Source organism: Oncorhynchus clarkii, chromosome 23 (assembly GCF_045791955.1).
Source record: "Oncorhynchus clarkii lewisi isolate Uvic-CL-2024 chromosome 23, UVic_Ocla_1.0, whole genome shotgun sequence".
In the NCBI taxonomy this organism is placed as follows: Eukaryota; Metazoa; Chordata; class Actinopteri; order Salmoniformes; family Salmonidae; genus Oncorhynchus; species Oncorhynchus clarkii.
Genome location: NC_092169.1, coordinates 41,383,174 through 41,411,140, shown reverse-complemented (window position 1 = coordinate 41,411,140; position 27,967 = coordinate 41,383,174). Strand labels below are relative to the sequence as shown.

At 45.1% G+C, this 27,967-nt stretch overlaps 1 protein-coding gene across 1 annotated transcript in view; it reads right to left on the bottom strand.

The window, feature by feature from the left end:
• LOC139381372 (protein sidekick-2-like) overlaps window positions 1-27,967 on the bottom strand; it is a 605,846-nt gene that overhangs the window by 193,540 nt on the left and 384,339 nt on the right. The gene's annotated exons all lie outside the window — the stretch shown is intronic.

Below are 27,967 nucleotides of genomic sequence, written 5' to 3'. Positions count from 1 at the left end.
GCCATCACAGCAGCAAGATGTGTGACCTGTTGCCACAAGAAAAGGGCAACCAGTGAAGAACAAACACCATTGTAAATACAACCTATATTGCTGCTTATTTATTTTCTCTTGTGTACCCTTAACCATTTGTACATCGTTGCAACACTGTATATATACGTAATATGACATTTGTAATGTATTTATTGTTTTGAAACTTCTGTATGTGTAATGTTTACTGTTAATTTTTATTGTTTATTTCACTTTTGTATATTATCTACCATTGCTTTGGCAATGTTAACACATTTCCCATGCCAATAAAGTCCCTTGAATTGAATTGAATTGATTTGAATTGAGAGAGAGAGAGAGAGAGAGAGAGAGAGAGAGAGAGAGAGAGAGAGAGAGAGAGAGAGAGAGAGACAGAGAGAGAGACAGAGAGAGAGACAGAGAGAGAGAGAGAGAGAGAGAGAGAGAGAGAGAGAGAGCGAGAGAACACATAGTAGGGACCGGCTTCAAAACACACTCATACTGATGAATATCACACGTCTCCTCTGTGGGTATCACACGTCTCCTCTGTGGGTATCACACGTCTCCTCTGTGGGTATCACACGTCTCCTCTGTGGGTATCACACGTTTCCTCTGTGGGCATGACACGTCTCCTCTGTGGGCATGACACGTCTCCTCTGTGGGTATGACACGTCTCCTCTGTGGGCATGACACGTCTCCTCTGTGGGTATGACACGTGTCCTCTGTGGGTATCACATGTGTCTTCTGTGGGTATCACACATGTCCTCTGTGGGTATCACACGTCTCCACTGTGGGTATCACACATCTCCACTGCGCTCTCTCATTAGAAAACCAAGAGACTGTGCAGCTTTACAGGTACTAATCATAGGCTTGTTGTGTTAACTCAGGTTTTACTGGACCACTGATGACATGTAAGGATATTTGAGAACATGCAGGGGTTTGTGGGGACATGTATTGGGTATGTGGGGACGTGTAGTGGTATGTGGGGACATGTAGGGGTATGTGGGGACATGTATGGATACGTAGGGGTATGTGGGGACATGCATGAGTATGTGGGGACATGCAAGTGCATGTAGGGACATATAGGAGTATATAGGGACATGTAGTGGGGTATGTAGATTCTTGTAGGGGTATGTGGGGACATGAAAGGGTATTTGGGGACATGTAGTGTTATTTAGGGACATGTAGGGTTATGTAGGGACATGTAGGAATAAGTGGGGACATGTAAGTGTATGTGGGGACGTGTAGGGATATGTAGGGGCATTTAGGGACGTATGTGAGTACATGTAGGGGTATGTAAGAATATATGGGGAATTTGAGAATATTTAGGGGTATGTGGGACATGAAGGGTTATGTGGGGACGTGTCGGGGTATGTGGAGACATGTAGGGGTGTGTGTGTACAAGTAGGGATATGTAGGGGTATGTGAGGACTTGTCCGGTTATGTAGGGGTATTTGGGGATATGTGGGGGTATGTAGTGACATGTAGTGGTATATAGGGAAATGTAGGGTTATGTGCGGACATGTTGGGAAATGTAGGGACATGTAAGGGTATGTTCAGAGATGTAGGGGTTTGTAGGTACATGTAGGGGTATTTGGGGAAATGTAGGGATACATAGGGGTATGTGGGGGTATCTAGGGTCATGTAGGGTTATGTTGGAACATGTAGGGGTATGTGGAGACATGTAAGGGTATGTGGAGACATGTAAGGGTATGTGGAGACATGTAGGGGTATGTGGAGACATGTAGGGGTATGTGGAGACATGTAGGGGTATGTGGAGACATGTAGGGGTATGTGGAGACATGTAGGGGTATGTGGAGACATGTAAGGGTATGTGGAGACATGTAGGGGTATGTGGGGAAATGTAGGGGTATGTGGAGACATGTAAGGGTATGTGGAGACATGTAAGGGTATGTGGGGAAATGTACAGGTATTCACTGGGCAGTCAATTAAATCGACACTTTCATTAAAACCTCTTACTTCTACCCCCTCCTTTTTCGAACATTCTGTTAAAAATCGCGCAACTTTTCAGCGTCCTGCTACTCATGCCAGGAATATAGTATATGCATATGATTAGTATGTGTGGATAGAAAACACTCTGAAGTTTCTAAAACTGGTTAAATCACGGCTGTGACTATAACAGATCGTGTGTTTCATTGAAAAACGCAAGAAAAACTGCTCTCTGAAAGCTCAAAATAATTTCCATAAGTCACTTCCACGAGTTGTTAAAAGAGAACAGAATTTAATATCGACCTGCCTGCAATTCATACAAATTCCAAATTACAAAGTCATTTTCAATTGAATTAATTGTTGGAAAATCCATCTATCTGGCATCCATTTTCCCAGTCTTCACCCGGATGTTGTTAATGAAGACATTAGCAGCCATTGATTTGCAAGCGAAGACCTATTGAATATACATCGCCCTGTAATCATTTTGATAGATTATAAACGTTTACTAATACCTAAAGTTGGATTACAAAAGGATTTCGAAGTGTTTTGTGAAAGTTTATCGTCGACTTTTTTAATTTTAAAAAATGACGCAACGTTTAAAAACGATGTTTTTTTCTGAATGACACAGCTTCCATACAAAGCTATTTTGGGTATATATGGACCGATTTAAACGAAAAAAAGACCCAATAGTGATGTTTATGGGGCATATAGGAGTGCCAAGAAAGAAGCTCGTCAAAGGTAATGAATGTTTTATATTTTATTTCTGCGTTTTGGGTAGCGCCGGCTACCGCAAAATCTGTTGTTTACGTGTCGTGCTGGCATTTTGGGGGGTGCATGCTATCAGATAATAGCTTCTCATGCTTTCGCCGAAAAGCATTTTAAAAATCTGACTTGCTGGCTAGGTTCACAACGAGTGTAGCTTTAATTCAATACCCTGCTTGTGAATTTTGATCAAGGATTGAGTTGTAACGAGTACATTTAGCATTTATGTCATGTACTGTCATGTTGTGTCTTGTCTCTGTCCTTTCCCTTCACCCTGTCTCCCTCTGCTGGTCGTTGTTAGGTTACCTTTTCTCCCCCGCTTTCCCCCAGCTGTTCCTTGTCTCCTCTAACTACCCATTCACCCCGTTTCCCACCTGTTCCCTTTTTCCCTCTGATTAGGCCCCTATATCTCTCTCTGTTTCTGTTCCTGTCCTTGTCGGATTCTTGTTTGTTGTGTTTCATGCCTGAGCCAGACTATCGTCATGTTTGCTGTAACCTTGTCCTGTCCTGTCGGAATCTGCCGGTCTATCTGAGCCTACCTATGTTTGGTTATTAAAGAAGCTCTGTTTAAGTTAGTTCGCTTTTGGGTCCTCATTCACTCACCATAACAGAAGAATCCGACCAAGAATGGACCCAGCGACTTCGGATCCTCTCCACTCAGCCGTCGGGATCCAGGGAGCGATGCTAGGCAGACACGAGCAGGAAGTGTCTGCTGCTCGACATGCCGTTGAGACCCTGGCCACCCAAGTCTCCAACCTCACAGAACAGGTTCACCATCTCCGCCTCGATCCACCGGCCACTTCCAGGGCTTTCGAATCTCCGGAGCCCAGAATCAATAACCCGCCGTGTTACTCTGGGGAGCCCACTGAATGCCGCTCGTTCCTCACCCAGTGTGATATTGTGTTTTCTCTCCAGCCCAACACTTACTCCAGGAGCACTGCTCGTGTCGCCTACGTCATATCTCTCCTTATTGGACGGGCTCGTGAGTGGGGCACGGCAATCTGGGAGGCAAGGGCTGAGTGTACTAACCAGTATCAAGACTTTAAGGAGGAGATGATACTGGTTTTTGATCGATCTGTTTTTGGGGAGGAGGCTTCCAGGGCCCTGTCTTCCCTATGTCAAGGCAATCGATCCATAACAGACTACTCTATTGAGTTTCGCACTCTTGCTGTCTCCAGTGGCTGGAACGAGCCGGCCTTGCTCGCTCGTCTTCTGGAGGGTTTCCGCGCAGAGGTAAAGGATGAGATTCTCTCCCGGGAGGTTCCTTCCAGCGTGGATTCCTTGATTGAACTCGCTATTCGCATTGAGCGACGGGTTGATCTTCGTCACCGAGCTCGTGGAAAGGAGCTTGCGCTCTCCGTCGCCTCCCTCTCCGCATCACTACCATCTTCCTCTGCCGGCTCGGGTGCTGAGCCCATGCAGCTGGGAGGTATCCGCATCTCGACTAAGGAGAGGGAACGGAGAATCACCAACCGCCTCTGTCTCTATTGCGGTTCCGCTGGTCATTTTGTCACTTCATGTCCAGTAAAAGGCCAGAGCTCGTCAGTAAGCGGAGGGCTACTGGTGAGCGCTACTACTCCTGTCTCTCCTTCAAGATCCTGCACTACCTTGTCGGTCCATCTACGCTGGACCGGTTCGTCAGCTTCCTGCAGTGCCTTAATAGACTCTGGGGCGGAGGGCTGTTTTATGGACGAGACCTGGGCTCGGGAACATGACATTCCTCTCAGACAGTTAAAGGAGCCCACGGCCTTGTTCGCCCTGGATGGTAGTCCTCTCCCCAGGATTCAGCGTGAGACGCTACCTTTAACCCTCACTGTTTCTGGTAATCATAGTGAAACCATTTCTTTTTAAATTTTTCGTTCACCTTTTACACCTGTTGTTTTGGGCCATCCCTGGCTAGTTTGTCATAATCCTTCCATTAATTGGTCTAGTAATTCTATCCTCTCCTGGAACGTCTCTTGTCATGTGAAATGTTTAATGTCTGCTATCCCTCCTGTTTCCTCTGTCTCTTCTTCACAGGAGGAGCCTGGTGATTTGACAGGGGTGCCGGAGGAATATCACGATCTGCGCACGGTGTTCAGTCGGTCCAGGGCCACCTCTCTTCCTCCACACCGGTCGTATGATTGTAGTATTGATCTCCTTCCGGGAACCACCCCCCCCCCGGGGTAGACTATACTCTCTGTCGGCTCCCGAACGTAAGGCTCTCGAAGATTATTTGTCTGTAGCTCTTGACGCCGGTACCATAGTCCCCTCCTCCTCTCCCGCCGGAGCGGGGTTTTTTTTTGTCAAGAAGAAGGACGGGTCTCTGCGCCCCTGCATAGATTATCGAGGGCTGAATGACATAACAGTGAAGAATCGTTATCCGCTTCCTCTTATGTCTTCAGCCTTCGAGATCCTGCAGGGAGCCAGGTTTTTCACTAAGTTGGACCTTCGTAACGCTTACCATCTCGTGCGCATCAGGGAGGGGGACGAGTGGAAGACGGCGTTTAACACTCCGTTAGGGCACTTTGAATACCGGGTTCTTCCTTTCGGCCTCGCTAACGCTCCAGCTGTCTTTCAGGCATTAGTCAATGATGTCCTGAGAGACATGCTGAACATCTTTGTTTTCGTTTACCTTGACGATATCCTGATTTTTTCACCGTCACTCCAGATTCATGTTCAGCACGTTCGACGTGTCCTCCAGCGCCTTTTAGAGAATTGTCTTTTTGTGAAGGCTGAGAAGTGCACTTTTCATGCCTCCTCCGTCACATTTCTCGGTTCTGTTATTTCCGCTGAAGGCATTAAGATGGATCCCGCTAAGGTCCAAGCTGTCATTGATTGGCCCGTCCCTAAGTCACGCGTCGAGCTGCAGCGCTTTCTCGGCTTCGCGAACTTCTATCGTCGTTTCATCCGTAATTTCGGTCAGGTGGCAGCTCCTCTCACAGCCCTTACTTCTGTCAAGACGTGCTTTAAGTGGTCCGTTTCCGCCCAGGGAGCTTTTGATCTCCTCAAGAATCGTTTTACATCCGCTCCTATCCTTGTTACACCTGACGTCTCTAGACAGTTCGTTGTCGAGGTTGACGCGTCAGAGGTGGGCGTGGGAGCCATCCTTTCTCAGCGCTCCCTCTCTGACGACAAGGTCCACCCATGCGCGTATTTTTCTCATCGCCTGTCGCCGTCGGAACGTAACTATGATGTGGGTAACCGCGAACTGCTCGCCATCCGGTTAGCCCTAGGCGAATGGCGACAGTGGTTGGAGGGGGCGACCGTTCCTTTTGTCGTTTGGACTGACCATAGGAACCTTGAGTACATCCGTTCTGCCAAACGACTTAATGCGCGTCAGGCGCGTTGGGCGCTGTTTTTCGCTCGTTTCGAGTTCGTGATTTCTTATCGTCCGGGCTCTAAGAACACCAAGCCTGATGCTTTGTCTCGTCTCTTCAGTTCTTCAGTAGCCTCCACTGACCCCGAGGGGATTCTCCCTGAGGGGCGTGTTGTCGGGTTGACTGTCTGGGGAATTGAGAGGCAGGTAAAACAAGCGCTCACTCACACTCCGTCGCCGCGCGCTTGTCCTAGGAACCTTCTTTTCGTTCCCGTTCCTACTCGTCTGGCCGTTCTTCAGTGGGCTCACTCTGCCAAGTTAGCCGGCCACCCTGGCGTTCGGGGTACGCTTGCTTCCATTCGCCAGCGTTTTTGGTGGCCCACCCGGGAGCATGACACGCGTCGTTTCGTGGCTGCTTGTTCGGTCTGCGCGCAGACTAAGTCCGGTAACTCTCCTCCTGCCGGCCGTCTCAGGCCGCTTCCTATTCCCTCTCGACCGTGGTCTCACATCGCCTTAGATTTTGTCACCGGACTGCCTTCGTCAGCGGGGAAGACTGTTATTCTTACGGTTGTCGATAGGTTCTCTAAGGCGGCTCATTTCATTCCCCTTGCTAAGCTTCCTTCTGCTAAAGAGACGGCACAAATCATCATCGAGAATGTTTTCAGAATTCATGGCCTTCCGTCAGACGTCGTTTCGGACAGAGGTCCGCAATTCACGTCTCAATTTTGGAGGGAGTTTTGCCGTTTGATTGGGGCTTCCGTCAGTCTCTCTTCCGGCTTTCACCCCCAGTCTAACGGTCAAGCAGAACGGGCCAATCAGACTATTGGTCGCATCTTACGCAGTCTTTCTTTTCGTAACCCTGCGTCTTGGTCAGAACAGCTCCCCTGGGCAGAATACGCCCACAACTCGCTTCCTTCGTCTGCGACCGGGCTATCTCCTTTTCAGAGTAGCCTCGGGTACCAGCCTCCGCTGTTCTCATCTCAGTTCGCCGAGTCCAGCGTCCCCTCCGCTCAGGCTTTTGTCCAACGTTGCGAGCGCACCTGGAAGAGGGTCAGGTCTGCACTTTGCCGTTATAGGACGCAGACTGTGAGGGCTGCTAATAAGCGTAGAACTAAGAGTCCTAGATATTGTCGCGGTCAGAGAGTTTGGCTCTCCACTCAGAACCTTCCCCTTAAGACGGCTTCTCGCAAGTTGACCCCGCGGTTCATTGGTCCGTTCCGTATTTCTCGGGTCATTAATCCTGTCGCAGTTCGACTTCTTCTTCCGCGATACCTTCGTCGCGTCCACCCGGTCTTCCATGTCTCCTGCATCAAGCCCGTCCTTCGCGCCCCCGCTCGTCTTCCCCCCCCCCCCCCCCCCCCCATCCTTGTCGAGGGCGCACCCATCTACAGGGTCCGTAGAATTTTGGACATGCGTCCTCGGGGCCGTGGTCACCAGTACCTCGTAGATTGGGAGGGGTACGGTCCTGAGGAGAGGAGTTGGGTTCCCTCTCGGGACGTGCTGGACCGTGCGCTGATCGAGGATTTCCTCCGTTGCCGCCAGGTTTCCTCCTCGAGTGCGCCAGGAGGCGCTCGGTGAGTGGGGGGGTACTGTCATGTACTGTCATGTTGTGTCTTGTCTCTGTCCTTTCCCTTCACCCTGTCTCCCTCTGCTGGTCGTTGTTAGGTTACCTTTTCTCCCCCGCTTTCCCCCAGCTGTTCCTTGTCTCCTCTAACTACCCATTCACCCCGTTTCCCACCTGTTCCCTTTTTCCCTCTGATTAGGCCCCTATATCTCTCTCTGTTTCTGTTCCTGTCCTTGTCGGATTCTTGTTTGTTGTGTTTCATGCCTGAGCCAGACTATCGTCATGTTTGCTGTAACCTTGTCCTGTCCTGTCGGAATCTGCCGGTCTATCTGAGCCTACCTATGTTTGGTTATTAAAGAAGCTCTGTTTAAGTTAGTTCGCTTTTGGGTCCTCATTCACTCACCATAACAATTTAGCGTAGCGCATTTGCATTTCCAGGTGCATACTTGAGACGTCTGCGTCTCAAGTATGGTCAAGAAGTTTTAATAAGAAAACTAAAAAGTACAAGTGGTTGCTTTAGGATTAAAGTCCATAATATAATAGATTCTCTCATTTCCAAAATAATACCTAGTAAGTTGTCATGCCTTTCACCTTTTCTCTCCTTTATGCACTTCTTCACAAGTGTTGGAGTGCTGACAAAAATTGCATATCCGATCCCATTTCCTTTTTCTGTTGGTTTTGTCTGATTTGTTTCACCTGTTTCTTGTTTAGATTTTGAGTTGGCCTACATAAGCCCGTAGGCCCGCCTGCTCTTTCTGCGGGCTTGATTATTTTTCCCACTGTGTTGATGGGTGGTAGAGCGTGTTGTTTAGTTACCTGTTTTGGGCATTTGTTTTATTACGCCCAGTTTCGTGGAGAGTACTACTTTTTCCCTGTGCGTAATAAAGCGCTATTCTGAATTTTCTGCCTCCTGCACCTGACTCCGCACCCACTACGCCTAGTGTGTTACAATCTCACACAATGCATGTAGGTTCCCTCCTATGAGAGTACAAATGGCGACATATTCTAATGCTAAATTCAGTGGGAAGAGAGTCACACCAGTGAGTAGCTAGTCTACAGTAGGACCCATCCAACCCGTTGCTGACAAGTGTTTAAAACCGAGCACACAACCATCCATCTCCAAAGACAAAGATTGGCAGTAGAATAGGCAACGTGTCAACGTCATAGGAAGGCACCTTTCCAACATGTCAGTTAGTCAAATTTCTTCCCTGGTAGAGCTGCCAAAGTCAACTGTAAGTGCTGTTAAGTGGAAATGTTTAGGAGCAACAATGGCTCTGTTGTGAAGTGGTCTTCCTCAGTTGCAACAGTCACCACTGATTTCCAAACTGCTTCTGGAAGCAACGTCAGCACAAGAACTATTCGTCGGGAGCTTCATGAAATGGGGTTCCATGGCCGAACAGCCTAAGATCATCATGCCAATTGTTGGTTACAGTGGTGTAAAGTTCACCGCCAAACGCGTTCACTGGAGTGATGAACAGATGCCACGAGAACGCTACCTGACTGAATGCATAGTGCCAACTGTAAAGTTTGGTGGAGGAGGAACAATGGTCTGGGGTTGTTTTTCATGGTTCGGAGTAGGCCCCTTAGTTCTAGTAAAGGGAGATATTAAATGCAACAGTATACTTTTTTATATTTTTTTTATACTATTTCACCTTTATTTAACCAGGTAGGCCAGTACAACTGCGACCTGGCCAAGATAAAGCAAAGCAGTGCGACACAAACAACAACACAGAGTTACACATGGGATAAACAAACGTACAGTCAATAACACAATAGAAAAAATTGTATACAGTGTGTTAAAATGAAGTAAGGAGGTAAGGCAATAAATAGGCCAATAGTGGCGAAGTAATTACAATTGAGCAATTTACAACTGGAGTGATGTATGTGCAGATGAGGATTGGCAAGTAGAAATACTGGTGTGCAAAAGAGCAGAAAACAAATATGGGGATGTGGTAGGTAGTTTGATGGATGGGCTATTTACTGATGGGCTGTGTGTACAGCTGCAGCGATCAGTAAGCTGCTTTGACAGCTGCTGCTTGAAGTTAGTGAGGGAGATATATGTCTCCAACTTCAGTGATTTTTGCAATTCGTTCCAGTCAATTGGCAGCAAAGAACTGGAAGGAAAGGCTGCCAAAGTAGGTGTTGGCTTTGGCGATGACCAGTGAAATGTATCTGCTGGAGCGTGTGCTACGGGTGGGTGTTGCTATGGTGACCAGTGAGCTGAGATAAGGCGGAGCTTTACCCAGCAAAGGCTTATAGATGACCTGGAGTCAGTGGGTTTGCCAAAGAATATGTAGCGAGGACCAGCCAATGAGAGCATACAGGTCGCAGTGTTGGATAGTATATGGGGCTTTGGTGACAAAACGGATGGCACTGTGATAGACTGTATCCAATTTGCTGAGAAGAGTGTTGAAGGCTATTTTGTAAATGACATCGCCAAAATCAAGGATCGGTAGGATAGCATGTTTTACGAGGGTAAGTTTGGCAGCATGAGTAAAGGAGGATTTGTTGTGAAATAGGAAGCCGATTCTAGATTTAACTTTGGATTGGAGATGCTTAATGTGAATCTGAAAGAAGAGTTTACAGTCCAGCCAGTTACCTAGGTATTTACAGTTGTCCACATATTCTAATTCAGAACCGTAGTAGTGATGCAAGTTAGGCAACGATAGTTTGAAGAGCATGCATTTTGTTTTACTATCATTTAAGACCAGTTGGAGACCACGGAAGGAGTGTTGTATGGTGTTGAAGTTCATTTGGAGGTTTGGTCAACACAGTATCCAAACAGTATCCAAATCCAAAGGGCCAGATGTATACAGAATGGTGTCATTTGCGTAGAGGTGGATCAAAGAATCACCCGCAGCAAGAGCGGCATCATTGATATATACAGAGAAAACAGTCAGCGAGAGAATTGAACCTTGTGGCACCCCCATAGAGACTGCCAGAGGTCCGGACAACAGGCTCTTCGATTTGACACACTGAACTCTATCTGAGAAGTAGTTAGTGAACCAGTCGAGGCAGTCATTTGAGAAACCAAGGCTGTTGAGTCTGCCGATAAGAATACGGTGATTGACAGAGTTGAAAGCCTTGGATAGGTCGATGAAGACGGCTGCACAGAACTGTCTTTTATCGATGGTGGTTATGATACCGTTTAGGACCTTGAGCGTGGCTGAGGTGCACCCGTGACCAGCTCGGAATCCAGATTGCATAGGTACAGTGCGATTTGAAATGGTCGGTGATCTGATCTGTTTGGTCACTTGGCTTTCGAAGACTTTAGAAAGGCAGGGCAGGATGGATATAGGTCTGTAACAGTTTGGATCTAGAGTGTCTCCCCCATTAAAGAGGGGGATGACAGCGGCCGCTTTCCAATCTTTAGGAATCTCAGAAGATACGAAAGAGAGGTTGAACAGGCTAGTAATATGGGTTGCAACAATGGCGGTGGAAAGTTTTAGAAAGAGAGGGTCCAGATTGTCTAGCCCAGCTAATTTGTAGGGATCCAGATTTTGCAGCACTTTCAGAACATCAGCTGTCTAGATTTGGTGAAGGAAAAGCGGTGGGGTAGGAAGGCCTTGGCACCACTGACCCTCCACCCTCCCACCTCTCAGTGTGAGGGAATAAGATAGGAAGGCCTTGGCACCACTGACCCTCCACCCTCCCACCTCTCATGTGCGGATAAGATAGGAAGGCATTGCTATACAACTGACCCTCCACCTCCCCACATCTCACTGCGGGGATAACATACGAAGGCATTCACACCATAAATCAGAAAGGCAAAACATTAAAGTCGTCTCTGTTCTTTAATGGCCTCGCTGGAAAAGGACGCAGGTTCATAAATCTGCTGGCTAACCTTTCAGCTTTCAGTGCGCGCTCCCACCTTTATCACTCACCCCATAGCCATCGCTCCTCTTCCTAATAACGTCAAAGCAGAACAACACGGTGATGAAACACTGCCTCCTCGGAAAGAAGAACTTTAATAAGGACGTGTGTGTGTGTGTGTGTGTGTGTGTGTGTGTGTGTGTGTGTGTGTGTGTGTGTGTGTGTGTGGTACAGGAGTGAGAGAGACTGTGTTAGTGTGTGTGTCACAGAGCGAGAGCACAATCTTATGTTTGTACGTGTGTGTGTTTGCATGCGAGAGAGTGTCTACCTGTGTGTGTGTTTCTCCCTCAGACATGTGTGGGCAAGCAGGTTTAATTTCCCTGAAGATCCAAAAATAAAAGCCTCTCTTGTGGACGGGACGGCTCCATGCATCACTGCATGTTCTGAGCAAATTATGCCATTATGTTTATGAGAGCAAATCCTGCATTACTGAGACAATAAAGGCTAAGTGTGTCAGGATCACATGGCTAAAGACCTGGAACATCCCCACAAACAACCTGCACATCAACCAACTACTCAGAAACACTCTGCTCACAGCTGATATGAGGAGAGGGGTCGTGAACGAACCAACTGGAAAAGCTACTGTACCAGTCAGAAGGAGGGAGGGAGGAGGGAGATGTAAGTGGACGCAGACACACATACAAACACACAGTATACACACAAGGAAACTGACCAACCCAAACCACAGGGATGGGTTGTGTCCGCTGGTCGCTCCCGACTATTAAAGCTGTAAAATAACGTTCACTGAGATAACACAGAAGTGAATATAGGCCCCATAACACACACACAGGTACAGTGCCTTGCAAAAGTATTCATATCCCTTGGAGTTTTTTATATTTTGTTGCATTACAACCTGCAATTTAAATGGATTTTATTTGGATTTCATGTAATGGACAGACACAAAATAGTCCAAATTGGCGAAGTGAAATGAAAAAAATGACTTGCTTCAAAAATGCTAATAATTCAAAAGTGAAAAGTGGTGCGTGCATATGTATTCACCCCATTTGCTTTGAAGCCCCTAAATAAGATCTGTTCCAACCAATTACCTTCAGAAGTCACATAATTAGTTAAATAAAGTCCACCTGTGTGCAATCTATGTAGAACATGATCTGTCACATGATCTCAGTATATATACATCTGTTCGGAAAGTCTGCAACACCAATAAGCAAGGGGCAACACCAAGCAAGCAGCACCATGAAGACCAAGGAGCTCTCCAAACAGGTCAGGGAAAAAAGTTGTGGAGAAGTACAGATCAGGGTTGGGTTATAAAAAATATCAGAATCTTTGAACATCGCTAGGAGCACCATTAAATCCACTATCAAACAACAAACCTGCCAAGAGAGGCCGTATACCAAAACTCACAGACCAGGAAAAGAGGCAACAAAAAGACCAAAGATAACCCTGAAGGAGCTGCAAAGCTCCACAGCGGAGATTGGAGTATCTGTCCATAGGACCACTTTAAGCCGTACACTCCACAGAGCTGGGCTTTACGGAAGAGTAGCCAGAAAAAAGCCATTGCATGAAAAAGAAATAAGCAAACACGTTTCGCCAAAAGGCATGTGGGAGACTCCCCAAACATATGGAAGAACGTAAGGGGTGGGGTTGTTTTTCATCGGCAGGGACTGGGAAACTGATCAGAATTGAAGGAATAATGGATGGCGCTAAACACAGGGAAATTCTTGAGGGAAACCTGTTTCAGTCTTCCAGAGATTTGAGACTGGGACGGAGGTTCACCTTCCAGCAGGACAATGACCCTAAGCATACTGCTAAAGCAACACTCAAGTGGTTTTAAGGGAAAACATTTAAATGTCTTGGAATGGCCTAGTCAAAGCTCAGACCTCAATCCAATTGAGAATCTGTCCCAGTGGCTAGATGTGCCAAGTTTATAGAGACATATCCCAAGAGACTTGCAGCTGCAAAAGGTGGCTCTACAAAGTATTGACTTTGAGGGGGTGAATAGTTATGCATGCTCAAGTTTTCTGCTTTACTTGTCTTATTTATTGTTTGTTTCACAATAACAAGTATTCTTCAAAGTGGTTGGCATGTTGTGTAAATTAAATGATACAAACCCCCAAAACATCTATTTTCATTCCAGGTTGTCATGCAACAAAATAGGAAAAATTCCAAGGGGGTTGAATACTTCCGCAAGCATTGATCCCAATGTCATACATTGGCCCCATTATTTATAGAAAGACCCTTATACATTATTAATGTAACCACATCATGATAATGATAATGACATGATAATGACATGATAATGTCATCACCATTACAGAGAAATGTCATTGGCAGGCAGGCAGGTAGGTAGGTAGGTAGGTAGGTAGGTAGGTAGGTAGGTAGGTAGGTAGGTAGGTAGGCAGGCAGGCAGGCACACACCAACACAGGGCATTGGAAGTTGTTAAACAATACAAGGGGCTTGAAGTAGCCTACTTGAACTTGAATTTGGATATTAAAAATTCCAATACTGGAAAAGGCTTACCTTGAAAATCAGACATTACCTCAATTTGGTGCTTGAAAAGTCAAATGTATAATATCCTGCTCCCTTTTAATTATCTGTTTTTCATTTTTTGATACATTTTTGTTGTTGTTGAGATGTGGCCACTATTTTGTTTTTAGCCACTTCTGTTGAACTACTTTGTTGCGGTAAAACCACATGTGGTTATTATGAGAACAACAACATCTAATGTTGGCTTCAACTTGGCTTTCCATACAAGTCTTTCCATTAAAACCTGTTTGGGAAAGGGGGCAGCATTTTCACGTTTGGATGAAAAGCGTGCCCAGAGTAAACTACCTGCTAATCAGTCTCAGTTGCTAATATATACATATTATTAGTATATTTGGATAGAAAACACTCAGAAGTTTCAAAAATGGTTTGAATGATGTCTGTGAGTGTAACAGAACTCATATGGTAGGCGAAAACCTGAGAAAAATCCAACCAGGAAGTGGGAAATCTGAGGTTTGTAGTTTTTCAACTCTTGGCCTATCGAATACCCAGTGCCTATGGGGTCAAATTGCACTTCCTAAGGCTTCCACTAGATGTCAACAGTCTTTAGATGAGTGTCATCTGATGAAGATCATCAAAGGTTAGTGATATAATTGTATCTATATTTCTGCTTTTTGTGACTCCTCTCTTTGGCTGGAAAAAATGGCTGTGTGTGTTTTAGTGACTTGGCTCTGACCTAACATAATCATATATTGTGCTTTCGCTGTAAAGCCTTTTTGAAATCGGACACGATGGGTAGATTAACAAGACGTGTATCTTTAATTTGGTCCATTGCACTTGTTAATGTATGATAAATTACATATTTCAAATATTTATATTTGAATTTCACGCACTGCCTTTTCAGCGGAATGTTGTCGAGCCTAGCCATAAGAAGAAGGATCCTGGTATTGATCACTTTCTCAATATAAAAACAGTGATGGTGAGATTAATGCTACTGCTATTCATTATGTGTGCCTGCAAAAAATGTATCCAATATATTTAGTCAGGCAATGTCAACATTATTCTCAAATATTTTAGAATGTAATAATAATTTGAATATCAACGCCTTTAAAAAATGAATACATTCTTAAAGTGGTAATAGCCTTTTTATATATATTTTTTTTTACACTTTTTTCACGTTCTTTGGGGTGGATAGGGGTTCTATGTTAGACCCTACATGTACAATGAAATAACTTATACAATTGTATAACATTGTGGTCATTGAAAATTACAATGGAATGCTTTAAAAAGTCCCTGAAAGTCCTTGAATTTGACTTGCCAATGTCTGCATGAACCCTGCTTGAAGGATGTATTGTCCTAGGCCTATTTTGTTGTAAAGGTGGAGTAATGGGACAATTTGCATATATTAACTTGTATTCCTCTAAGTGCACATGGTGAACTGCATAAAAATGCCATTCTTAAATGTTGATCCCAATGTCATACATTGGCACCATTATTTATAGAAAGACCCTTATACATTATTCATGCAACCGGAATAGAAATATGGAAGGCCACATAGCCTAATGAGTTGGTATACGGTGAGGGTTCGGAGAGACCCATAATCCTATTCCGTAAAACACTATCTGGATACAAATACATCCTATTTTTGTTCTCAGTACCACAGCAGGGGTCTCCTGTGCGTGGCTGGTGTCAAGCTGAATTAGACGGATTTTTTAGCAGAACTGCTAGAAACAGCAGGGGGTGTGATGGTTGAAAGAGAGGATGTAGGGGGTCAAAGGGCGTACAGTGTAGAGACGACGAGGTGCACACAAGCCCTTAGCTAGTAATGAGGTGCTATTTCAGGTGCCACCTGTTATAACAACTTTATAGAGCTCACACGTCCTGCCTGACGAAGTAGGAGGAGCAGAACGAGAGTTAGAGAGAGAAAGGGAAGGGGGGAAAGAAAGAATAGTGGGAAGGTGAGAAGAGGAGGAGGATGATGAGGAGGATAGGCGGAAAAGAAAGATAGTACTGACACTGTCAAAAATACAAGGTGAGGCACTTTATGGATGTGAGGTCTGGGGTCAGCTCACCAAACAATAATTCACAAAATGGGACTCTGCATGAAGAAATCTGCCAAAATATCCTCTGTGTACAATGTAAAACACCAAATAATACATGTAGAGCATAATTAGGCTGATAACCTCTAATTATCAAAATCCAGAAAAGAGACGTTAAATTCTACAAACACCTAAAAGGAAGTGATTCCTAAACCTTCCATAACAAAAATTACAAATAAACTGAGCAAACTAGAATGCTATTTGGCCCTAAACAGACAGTATACAAAATATCTGACCACTGTGACCATCTTTGAAGACGGGCTATGAGCACACTGCCCACAAAATGAGGTGGAAACTGAGCTGCACTTCCTAACCTCTTGCCCAATGTATGACCATATTAGAGACACATATTTCCCTCAGACTACACAGAACCACAAAGAATTCCAAAACAAATCCAATTTTGATAAACTCCCATATCTACTGGGTGAAATACCACTGTGTGCCATAAGAGCAGCAATACAGTGCCTTGCGAAAGTATTCGGCCCCCTTGAACTTTGCGACCTTTTTCCACATTTCAGGCTTCAAACATAAATATATAAAACTGTATTTTTTTGTGAAGAATCAACAACAAGTGGGACACAATCATGAAGTGGAACGACATTTATTGGATATTTCAAACTTTTTTAACAAATCAAAAACTGAAAAATTGGGCGTGCAAAATTATTCAGCCCCTTTACTTTCAGTGCAGCAAACTCTCTCCAGAAGTTCAGTGAGGATCTCTGAATGATCCAATGTTGACCTAAATGACTAATGATGATAAATACAATCCACCTGTGTGTAATCAAGTCTCCGTATAAATGCACCTGCACTGTGATAGTCTCAGAGGTCCGTTAAAAGCGCAGAGAGCATCATGAAGAACAAGGAACACACCAGGCAGGTCCGAGATACTGTTGTGAAGAAGTTTAAAGCCGGATTTGGATACAAAAAGATTTCCCAAGCTTTAAACATCCCAAGGAGCACTGTGCAAGCGATAATATTGAAATGGAAGGAGTATCAGACCACTGCAAATCTACCAAGACCTGGCCGTCCCTCTAAACTTTCAGCTCATACAAGGAGAAGACTGATCAGAGATGCAGCCAAGAGGCCCATGATCACTCTGGATGAACTGCAGAGATCTACAGCTGAGGTGGGAGACTCTGTCCATAGGACAACAATCAGTTGTATATTGCACAAATCTGGCCTTTATGGAAGAGTGGCAAGAAGAAAGCCATTTCTTAAAGATATCCATAAAAGGTGTTGTTTAAAGTTTGCCACAAGCCACCTGGGAGACACACCAAACATGTGGAAGAAGGTGCTCTGGTCAGACGAAACCAAAATTGAACTTTTTGGCAACAATGCAAAACGTTATGTTTGGCGTAAAAGCAACACAGCTCATCACCCTGAACACACCATCCCCACTGTCAAACATGGTGGTGGCAGCATCATGGTTTGGGCCTGCTTTTCTTCAGCAGGGACAGGGAAGATGGTTAAAATTGATGGGAAGATGGATGGAGCCAAATACAGGACCATTCTGGAAGAAAACCTGATGGAGTCTGCAAAAGACCTGAGACTGGGACGGAGATTTGTCGTCCAACAAGACAATGATCCAAAACATAAAGCAAAATCTACAATGGAATGGTTCAAAAATAAACATATCCAGGTGTTAGAATGGCCAAGTCAAAGTCCAGACCTGAATCCAATCGAGAATCTGTGGAAAGAACTGAAAACTGCTGTTCACAAATGCTCTCCATCCAACCTCACTGAGCTCGAGCTGTTTTGCAAGGAGGAATGGGAAAAAATTTCAGTCTCTCGATGTGCAAACTTATAGAGACATACCCCAAGCGACTTACAGCTGTAATCGCAGCAAAAGGTGACGCTACAAAGTATTAACTTAAGGGGGCTGAATAATTTTGCACGCCCAATTTTTCAGTTTTTGATTTGTTAAAAAAGTTTGAAATATCCAATAAATGTCGTTCCACTTCATGATTGTGTCCCACTTGTTGTTGATTCTTCACAAAAAAATACAGTTTTATATCTTTATGTTTGAAGCCTGAAATGTGGCAAAAGGTTGCAAAGTTCAAGGGGGCCGAATACTTTCGCAAGGCACTGTATGTATGACCTGTTGCCACAAGAAAGGGCAACCAGTGAAGAACAAACACCATTGAAAATACAACCCATATTTATGTTTATTTATTTTCCCTTTTGTACTTTTACAATTTGCACATCATTACTACACTGTAAATAGACATAATATGACATTTGTAATGTCTTTACTCCTTTGGAACATTTGTGAGTGTAATGTTTATTTCACTTTTATTTATAATTTATTCCACTTGCTTTGGCAATGTAAACACATGTTTCCCATGCCAATAAATCCCTTAAATTGAGTTGAATTTAATTGAGTAAGAGAAAGAAAAGAGGGGAGGACAGATGGATGGAAAGAGTAGAAGGGGGAAAATGGAGGGAGGTATATAACAATGACAGTGAAAATGTCTAAACCTCGTATTCACTGGGAGGTATTTTGTTGAGTTCAGTAAGCTAGCGCCAAACACCTTTGTGTTATGTGATGTTCCCCTGGAGCACGCTATGATGGCAGTAACTGGGCTGGGTATATGCCGGAGCAGGGTGTGTGTGTGTACATGCTGATGCAAGCGCGTCTGCACACTGTGTGTGCCCCCTCATGCTGTGCACAATGCCAGTTTCTTGTCGGGGTATGCCCACACTCCCTGGAAGGATCAGTCATGCTATACTTAGAGTAGGAGAGAGAGAACAGGAGTTGAGAGAGTAGGAGAGAGAGTGAGAGAGAGAGTAGAAGAGAGAGTAGAGAGAGAGTAGAAGAGAGAGTAAATAGAGAGAGAGAGAGATTGGGAGATAGTAAGAGTGATTAGGAGAGAGAGTATGATAGGAAGAGAGTAGGAGAGAGAGAGTAGGATAGGAAGAGAGTAGGAGAGAGAGTTGGAGAGACAGTAGGATAGAGAGTAGGAGAGAGAGAGTAGAAGAGCGAGTAGGGGAGAGTAAGAGAGAGATTTGGATAGAGAGCAGGAGAGGGAAAGAGTAGGAGAGAGAGTAGGAGAGGGAGAGTAGGAGAAAGTAAGAGAGATATTTGGAGAGAGTAGACAGAGAGAGTAGAGAGAGAGCGTAGGAGAGAGTAAGAGAGAGATTTGGAGAGAGAGTAGGAGAGAGAGTATGAGAGGGAAAGAGTAGGATAGGGAGAGTAGGAGAGAGAACAGGAGAGGGAGTAGAGGAGAGAGAGGAGAGGGAGTAGGAGACAGCGTATGATAGAGAATAGGAGAGAGCGCAGGATAGATAGTAGGAGAGAGAGAGAGAGTAAGAGAGAGAGTATGAGAGGGAGATAGTAGGAGAGAGTAGGAGAGGGAGTAAGAGAGGGAGTATGAGAGAGAGAGGAGGAGAGAGTAAGGGAGAGAGAGTAGTCTAGAGAGTAGGAGCGATAGAGAGAGAGAGTAGGAGAGAGAGTAGACAGAGTCTCTCAGAGCCTTCACAGTCAGCCCATTGACACCTCTCTCAGACCACAGTAAAATCACAGTGTATCTGAGAAGAGCAGAACCCAACCATGAAGCATCACGGCCCAATAAATGACATGCTACAAAACAGGCCTATAGATGGAGTGCAAACAGTACAGACATCAACCAAAAAGGAATTAGTAGCCAAAAAATACAATCTTTCCTGGACAACTTTTTAGCCTTAACATTCTCCGAAAGCAATGAAGGTGTAAATTTGGCTGTTTGGAACATAAACTTTATATTTCACAAATTAGCCTCCTTGGTTAATTTAATGAAGCATAAGAGCAAACCAGAAATAACAGATAATGAAAAATGGTTTGATAATGATTGCAAAAATCAAAGAAAGTAATTGAGAAATATGTCTAATCAAAAACACAGAACCATACAACAAAAATATACGCCTTCAATATGGGGAAACACTGAAGCAATACAAACACACCCTAAGAACAAAAAAGCAACAGCACATTATAAATCAGCTGGATGGAATTGAGGAATCCATAGAATCAAACCACCTCTGGGAGAATTGGAATAAATGAAACAAACCTCATCATGAGGAATTGGCTATCCAAAATGGGGATATGTGGAGAATCTCTTTGCAAACCTCTACAGCAATATAACAAAGAGCCCAGAACAAAAAGATATACAAGAAAAATTACAAATCAACAGTCAAAGACTATCAGAATCATGTGGATACCCCAATTACAGAAGAATAATTATTGGAAAACTATGCACTCTCCAACCCAAAAAGTCCTGTTGTGCTGATGGTATTTTAAATGAAATGATCAAATATACAGACCACAAATTCAAATTGGCTATACTCAAACTCTTCAACATTATCGTCACTGCAGGTATTTTCCCCGATATTTGGAACTAGGGATTGATCACACCAATCTATAAAAATGGAGACAAATTTGACACAAATAATTACAGAGGAATTTGCGTTAACAGCAACTTGGGGAAAATTCTCTGCAGTATTATAAATAGCAGACTACATAATTTCCTTGACAAACACAACGTCCTGAGCAGAAGCCAGACTGGATTTCTAAAAAACTATCATACAACAGACCACATTTACACCCTCCACACTCTAATTGATAAACAAGTAAACCAAAACAAAGCCAAAATCTACTCGTGTTTTGTAGATTTCAAGAAAGCATTCGATTCAATTTGGCACAAAGGTATTTTTTTATAAACTAATAGAAAGTGGTATTTGAGGGAAAACATATGATTTTATTACACTAAAAACAAATGTGCGGTTAAAATTGGCAACAAGCAAACAGACTTCTTCTCTCAGGGACGGGCAGTGAAACAGGGCTGCCTAATAAGTCCAACACTATTTAACATCTACATTAATGATTTGGCAAAAACATTAGAAGAATTGGCTGCACCTGGTATCACCCTACACAACACTGAAATCAAGTGTCTGCTGTACGCAGATGACCTGGTGCTGCTGTCTCCCACTAAAGAGGGGTTACAGCAGCACCTAGATCGTCTTCACAGGTTCTGTCAGACCTGGGCTCTGACCGTTAACCTAAAAAAAACAAATATAATGATATTCCAAAAAAGATCAGGAAATAAGGATGACAAATATAAATTCTATTTGGACACAGTTCTATTAGAACACACCAAAAACTACACATATCTAGGACTAAATATCAGCAGCACAGGTAGCTTTCACATGGCTGTGAATGAGCTGAGACAAAGCAAGAAGAGCATTCTATGCCATTTAAAGGAACATTAAAATAGAAATTCCAATTAGAATCTGGCTCAACATTTTTCAATCAGTTATAGAACCAATTGCTATATATGGCAGTGCGGGTATGGGGTCCAATCTCTAATAATGAATTTACCAAATGGGACAAACATCCAATTGAAATACTGCATGCAGAGTTTTGTAAGACTGTATTGCAAGTGCAAAAAAAAACTCAAAATAACGCATGTAGAGCAGAATTGGGCCAATACCCCCTCCTCATTCGAATAGAAAAAAGAGCCATCAAATTTTACAACCATCTAAAAACAAGTAACCCCAAACATTCCATCACACAGCTCTACAATGTCAAGAGATTAAAAAAGAGAAGAGTCCCCTCAGCTAGCTGGTTCTGAGGCTCAGTTCACCAACTCAAACCAACCCCATAGAGCCTCAGGACAGCACTCAGAAAATCTGGCCCATCCAAATCATCACAAAACAAAAATAAAATGATATCACCTATTGGAAAGACACCACAAAAAATCTAAGTAAACTTCAATGCATTTGGCTCTAAACAGACAGTACATGGTGGCAGACTATCTGACCACTGTGACTGAGAGAAAACTGAGGAAAACATTGACTAGGTACAGACTCAGGGAGCACAGTCTGGCTATAGAGACCGGTCGTCACAGACAAACCTGGCTGCCCAGAGAGGACAGGCTGTGCTCACTCTGGTCCAGGGGAGAGGTAGAGACAGAGCTGCATTTCCTATTACACTGTGACAAATACTCAGATCTAAGACAATATTTATTTTCCAAAATTATAATTCAATACAAAGAATTTGAAACTATAAAATCAAATATTTATTGGGTGAAAAGCCAAAATGTGCAGTTTTGGCAGCCAAATATGTGTCCTCCTGCCAAAACCTGAGGGACAGCCAGTGAAAAGTGCAAAGTAATGTCGATAATATTTCCCATCTTGTTTTGTTTTGTCTTTCATACCATGTCATGTGTCTTCTCAGTCATGTTGACACTGGTCTACTACCACTGCTTTAATGTATTGTTGTTCTCATTAATATTGTTGTTGAAGTTGTTAATGGTAATCCCATGTCCACTACGACTATTATTATTGCTGTTGGTCCCACCATATATTTATATATATATATATATATATTATATTTAAATATATATTTTAATTACATTTTTATTTTTCGATATGTATACTTTGACAATGTAAGTAATAATGAACTTGCCATGTCAATAAAGTCAATTGAATTAAAAATTGACTAGAAGAGCGAGTAGAGAGAGTAGGAGAGAGTAAGAGAGAGATTTGGAGAGAGAGTAGGAGAGAGAGTAGGATAGGGAAAGAGTAGGATAGGGAAAGAGTAGGCGAGGGAGATAGTAGGAGAGAGAGTAAGAGAGGGAGTAGGGGAGAGAGAGGAGAGGGAGTAGGAGAGAGGAAGAGAGATTAGGAGAGATAGTATGAGAGAGGAGGAGAGAGCAGTGTAGGGAGAGAGTAGGCGAGAGAGTAGGAGCGAGAGAGTTGGATAGAGAGTAAAAGAGAGAGAGAGAGAGAGAAAGTATGAGAGAGAATAGGAGAAAGAGTAAGGGAGAGAGAGTATGAGAAAGAGATAGGCGAGGGAGAGTGTAAGAGAGGGAGAGAGTAGGAGAGAGAGTAGGAAAGGGAGAGAGGAGAGAGTAGGAGAGGGAGTAGGAGAGAGAGGAGGAGAGAGTAGGAGAGATAGTATGAGAGATAAAGAGGAGGAGAGCAGTATATGGAGAGAGTAGGCAAGAGATTAGGAGCGAGAGAGTGGGATAAAGTAGAAGAGAGAGAGATTAGGCAAGGGAGAGAGTAGGAGAGAGAGTAAGAGTAGGAGAAAGAGAAGGAGAGGATAGAGAGTAGGAGAGGGAGTAGGAGAGAGAGAGAAAGAGAGATTAGTATTTTCATTTGTTCTACTACATAAATCCACTTCTCCTCAAACAATGGGAGATATTTTACAGCCGAGAAGAACTGAAAATCAACTTTTATTCTCGCTTTTACTAATCCTTTAAAAATACATCCTTGCTATATCCTTTATATATCTTATTTTTCCTATTCAGAAAAATAGATATTTTAGTTGACCCAAAATAACATTGAACAGTTTCTGTTGCTTACTATATTGAAATCCCAAAATAAAAACAGTGTCATTGAAAATCTCCCCTACAGCTGTAAACAAAGACTCCAGTATTTCAAAGAGAACCTTCATCCTCTCACACTCCATAACACAGTTAAAAATAGTTTATCTTATATTACAAAAAGATGTCTCCAACATCTCAGTTAATAGCATATACAAAAGCATTAACTGCAATGATGCCATGCAAAACCCTCTGATGCATGTCAAAAGTGCCCTTTTGTAACGGTGGCTTGTACAGTGCTCTCCATGCTGGCTTTACCTTGTCACCAATGCCCAGTTTTACCGTCCAATAAGTGTCTTTTCCATTCTTCAATTTATCTTTATTCAAAACCTTGACACACCACTATATAAGTCTTTCCATTCACCAATCAGCCTCTTCCAACCCTCTCAAATCCAGTAATAAAGCCTTTCTGTCTGACTCTGGGATATTGGGTGTAATCCTTAGTCTGTTCTCATCTTGGGCCTTTTGCAGTAACTATTGAACATAATCCACTCTTCTGCTGACAGAGCCTTCCTCCAACTTCCCAGCAATTGTCCACCAATCCTTCCCGACCTCACCCCCAAATGTTCAGCCACCGGCCCTTCATCCATTAATGTGGGCCCAGACATGTCCATTAACTTCCTTAGGGTGATGATTTTGCCCTTCACCAGCATCTTGGAGAAATGTGGAACAGCTTCAGTTATACAATCCAGTCTTGCCCCATACACCAGAGGTTCCTGCAGCAGCAAATGCACTGACTTTGCCTTAGTGCGTCTGGACACCTTCATTGTACTCCAAACCCTAAGAAGTCCTCTAACCCTAAGAAGTCCAGAAATCTGGCAACTATCAACCAAAAATAAAGCCTTCTTTAAATCTAATCCCCCTACCTTCTGTAATAGCAGACCTGCCATCCCACTCCTAACCACATTTATGTTTTGGTCCATAAACAACCTATGTATTAACTGAAACTGAAAAGCAGCAGACCTACCTACCTTGTCCCCCCTCCTCTTTTGACAAATACAAAACACTTTGTGGAATCCAATGATATTTATCCCCAAAAAGGTATATGTTAATTGCCTGTATTTTAGCCAGAAGGCCAGATGGTGGCTCTAAACATGACAACCGATGCCACAGTTGTTATAGGGTCCTGTGTGTAGCTGGTGTAAAGAGTCACGCGCAGGACAGCAGAGATGAGAAATCAACGTTATTTACTCAAAATACAAAAATACAAGGAAAATATTACGAGCCCACAATAACGGACCGATTTACAAAGAACAATCACTCACAAACAAACATGGGGTTTGGGAGACACTCATTGGACGGTAAAACTGCGCATTGGTGACAAGGTAAAGCCAGCATGGAGAGCACTGTACAAGCCACCGTTACAAAAGGGCACTTGTGACATGCATCAGAGGGTTTTGCATGGCATCATTGCAGTTAATGCTTTTGTATATGCTATTAACTGAGATGTTGGAGACATCTTTTTGTAATATAAGAGGGTTAAATAATAAAGTTGGGTGTTGGGTGAGTGAAACTAGGTGTGTAAGACTAAGACAAAACAAATGGAAATTGAAAAGTGGATCGGCGGTGGCTAGAAGGCCGGTGACGTCGACCGCCGAACACCACCCGAACAGGGAGAGGGACTGAGTTCGGCGGAAGACAGTAGCACGCCGACACCGACCTCGGGGACGACCCGGAGGATGAGGCGCAGGGCGAACCAGATGGAGACGTGGAACTCCCGCAGTAACGAGGGGTCCAAGACGTCCTCTACAGGCACCCAGCATCTCTCCTCCGGGCCACACCCCTCCGATACCAAGAGCTACTAAAGGCCCCTCACCCGACGCCTCGAGTCCAGAATGACTCGAACAGCATATGCCGGGGCACCCTCGATGTCCAGAGGGGGCGGAGGAACCTCCCGCACCTCAAACTCCTGGAGTGGACCAGCCACCACCGGCCTGAGGAAAGACACGTGGAACGAGGGATTAATACGGTAATCTGGGGGAAGCTGTAACCTGTAGTATACCTCGTTCAGTCTCCTCAGGACTTTGAATGGCCCCACAAACCACGGGCCCAGCTTCCGGCAGGGAAAGCAGAGGGGCAGGTTTCAGGTCGAGAGCCAGACCCGGTCCCCTGGTGCGAACACCGGGGCCTCGCTGCAGTGGCGGGCGGCGCTCGCCTTTTGCCACCTCACATCACCTTGTAGATGCACATGGGCGGCGTCCAAGGTCTCCTCCGAGCGCTTAAACCATTCATCCACCGCAGGAGCTTCGATCTGGCTCTGATGCCACGGTGCCAGAACCGGCTGATACCCCAGTACGCACTGGAAAGGAGAGAGGTTAGTGGAGGAGTGGCGGAGTGAGTTTTGGGCCATCTTTGCCCAGGGGATGAAAGCCGCCCACTCCCCCGGCCGGTCCTGGCAATATGACCACAGAAACCTACCCACATCCTGGTTTACTCTCTCCACCTACCCGTTACTTTCGCGTTGAAAACCTGAGGTGAGGCTGACCGAGACCCCCATACTTTCCATGAACGCTCTCCAGACCCTGATGTGAACTTGTCCCCGATCAGAAACTAATGTCCTCCGGCTCCCCGTAGTGCCGGAAGACGTGTGTAAACAGGGCCTCCGCAGTCTGTAGGGCCGTAGGGAGACCGGGCAAAGGGAGGAGACGGCAGGACTTAGAAAACTGATCCACAACGACCAGGATCGTGGTGTTTTCCTGTGTGGGAGGAAGATCCATCAGGAAGTCCACCGACAGGTGCGACCACGGCTGTTGTGGAATGGGTAGGGGTTATAACTTCCCTCTGGGCAGGTGCCTAGGAGCCTTGCACTGAGCGCACACCGAGCAGGAGGAAACATAAACCCTCACGTCCTTGGCCAAGGTGGACCACCAGTATTTCCCACTAAGGCAACAAACCATCTGACTGATGCCAGGGTGACCAGAGGAGGGTGACGTGTGGGCCCAATAGATCAACCAGTCGCGGACAGCAGACGTAACGTACAGGCACCCAGCTGGACACTGCGGGGGAGTGGGCTCTGTGCGTAATGCCCGCTCGATGTCCGCATCCAGCTTCCACACCACCGGTGCCACCAGGCAAAATACTGGAATTATGGGAGTGTGATCCATGGACCGCTCCTCTGTGTCATACAGCCGGGACAGTGCGTCTGCCTTAGCGTTCTGGGAACCTAGTCTGTAGGACAGACTGAAAACAAAACGTGCAAAGAACATGGCCCACCTTGCCTGGCGAGGGTTCAGTCTCCTCGCCGCCCGGATATACTCCAGATTGCGGTTTTCAGTCCAGATGAGAAAAGGGTGTTTAGCCCCCTCAAGCCAATGTCTCCACGCCTTCAGAGCCTTGACAACAGCCAACAGCGCCCGCGTCCCCCACATCATAGTTTCGCTCTGCCGGGCTGAGCTTCTTCGAAAAGAAAGCACAGGGGCGGAGCTTTGGTGGTGTGCCCGAGCACTGAAAGAGCACGGCTCCTATCCCAGCCTCGGACGCGTCCACCTCCACTATGAACGCCAAAGAGGGATCCGGATGAGCCAGCATGGGATCCGAGGTAAACAGAGCCTTCAGGTGACCAAAAGCCCTGTCGGCTTCAACCGACCACTGCAGACATACAGGAATCCCCTTCAGCAGTGAGGTAATGGGAGCTGCTACCTGACCAAAACCCCGGATAAACCTCCGGTAGTAGTTGGCAAAACCTAGAAACCGCTGCACTTCCTTTACAGTGGTGGAAGTCGGCCAATTACGCACGGCTGAAATGCGGTCAATCTCCATCTCCACCCCTGAAATGGAAATGCGGTACCCTACGAAGGAGACGGACTGTTGGAAGAACAGACATTTCTCAGCCTTGACGTACAGGTCATGCTCCAACAGTCGACCAAGCATCCTGCGCACCAGGGACACATGCTCGGCGCGTGTAGCGGAGTATATCAGAATGTTGTTGATATTCACCACTACACCCTGCCCATACAGGTCCCGGAAAATCTCGTCAGCCAAGGCCTGGAAGACTGATGGAGCATTCATCAACCCGTACGGCATGACGAGGTACTCATAGTGCCCTGAGGTGGCACTAAATGCCGTCTTCCACTCGTCCCCCTCCCGGATACGCACCAGGTTGTAAGCGCTCCTGAGATCCAATTTTGTGAAGAAGTGCGCCCCGTCCATTGAATCGATCGCACTGGCGATGAGAGGCAGCGGGTAGCTATACCTCACTGTGATCTGATTGATCCCTTGATAGCCAATACACGGGCACACACCCACATCCTTCTACTTCACAAAAAAGGAGGCAGGTGAAGTGGAGGGCCGAATGTATCCCTGCCCCAGGGATTCGGAGACATATGTTTCCAAAGCCGCTGTCTCCTCCTGTGACAGAGGATACATGTGACTCCTGGGAAGTGCTGCATCTACCAGGAGATTTATCGCACAATCCCCCCGTTGCTGGGGTGGTAATTTAGTCACCCTCTTCTTACAGGAGGCGAGAGCCAAATCAGCATATTCTGAGAAGATGTGCATGGTGAAGAGCTGGTCTGGACTTTCCGCCGTAGTCGCACCGATGGAAACACCCACACACCTCCCTGAGCACTCTCGTGACCAACCCTTGAGGGCCCTCTGTTGCCATGAAATAGTGGG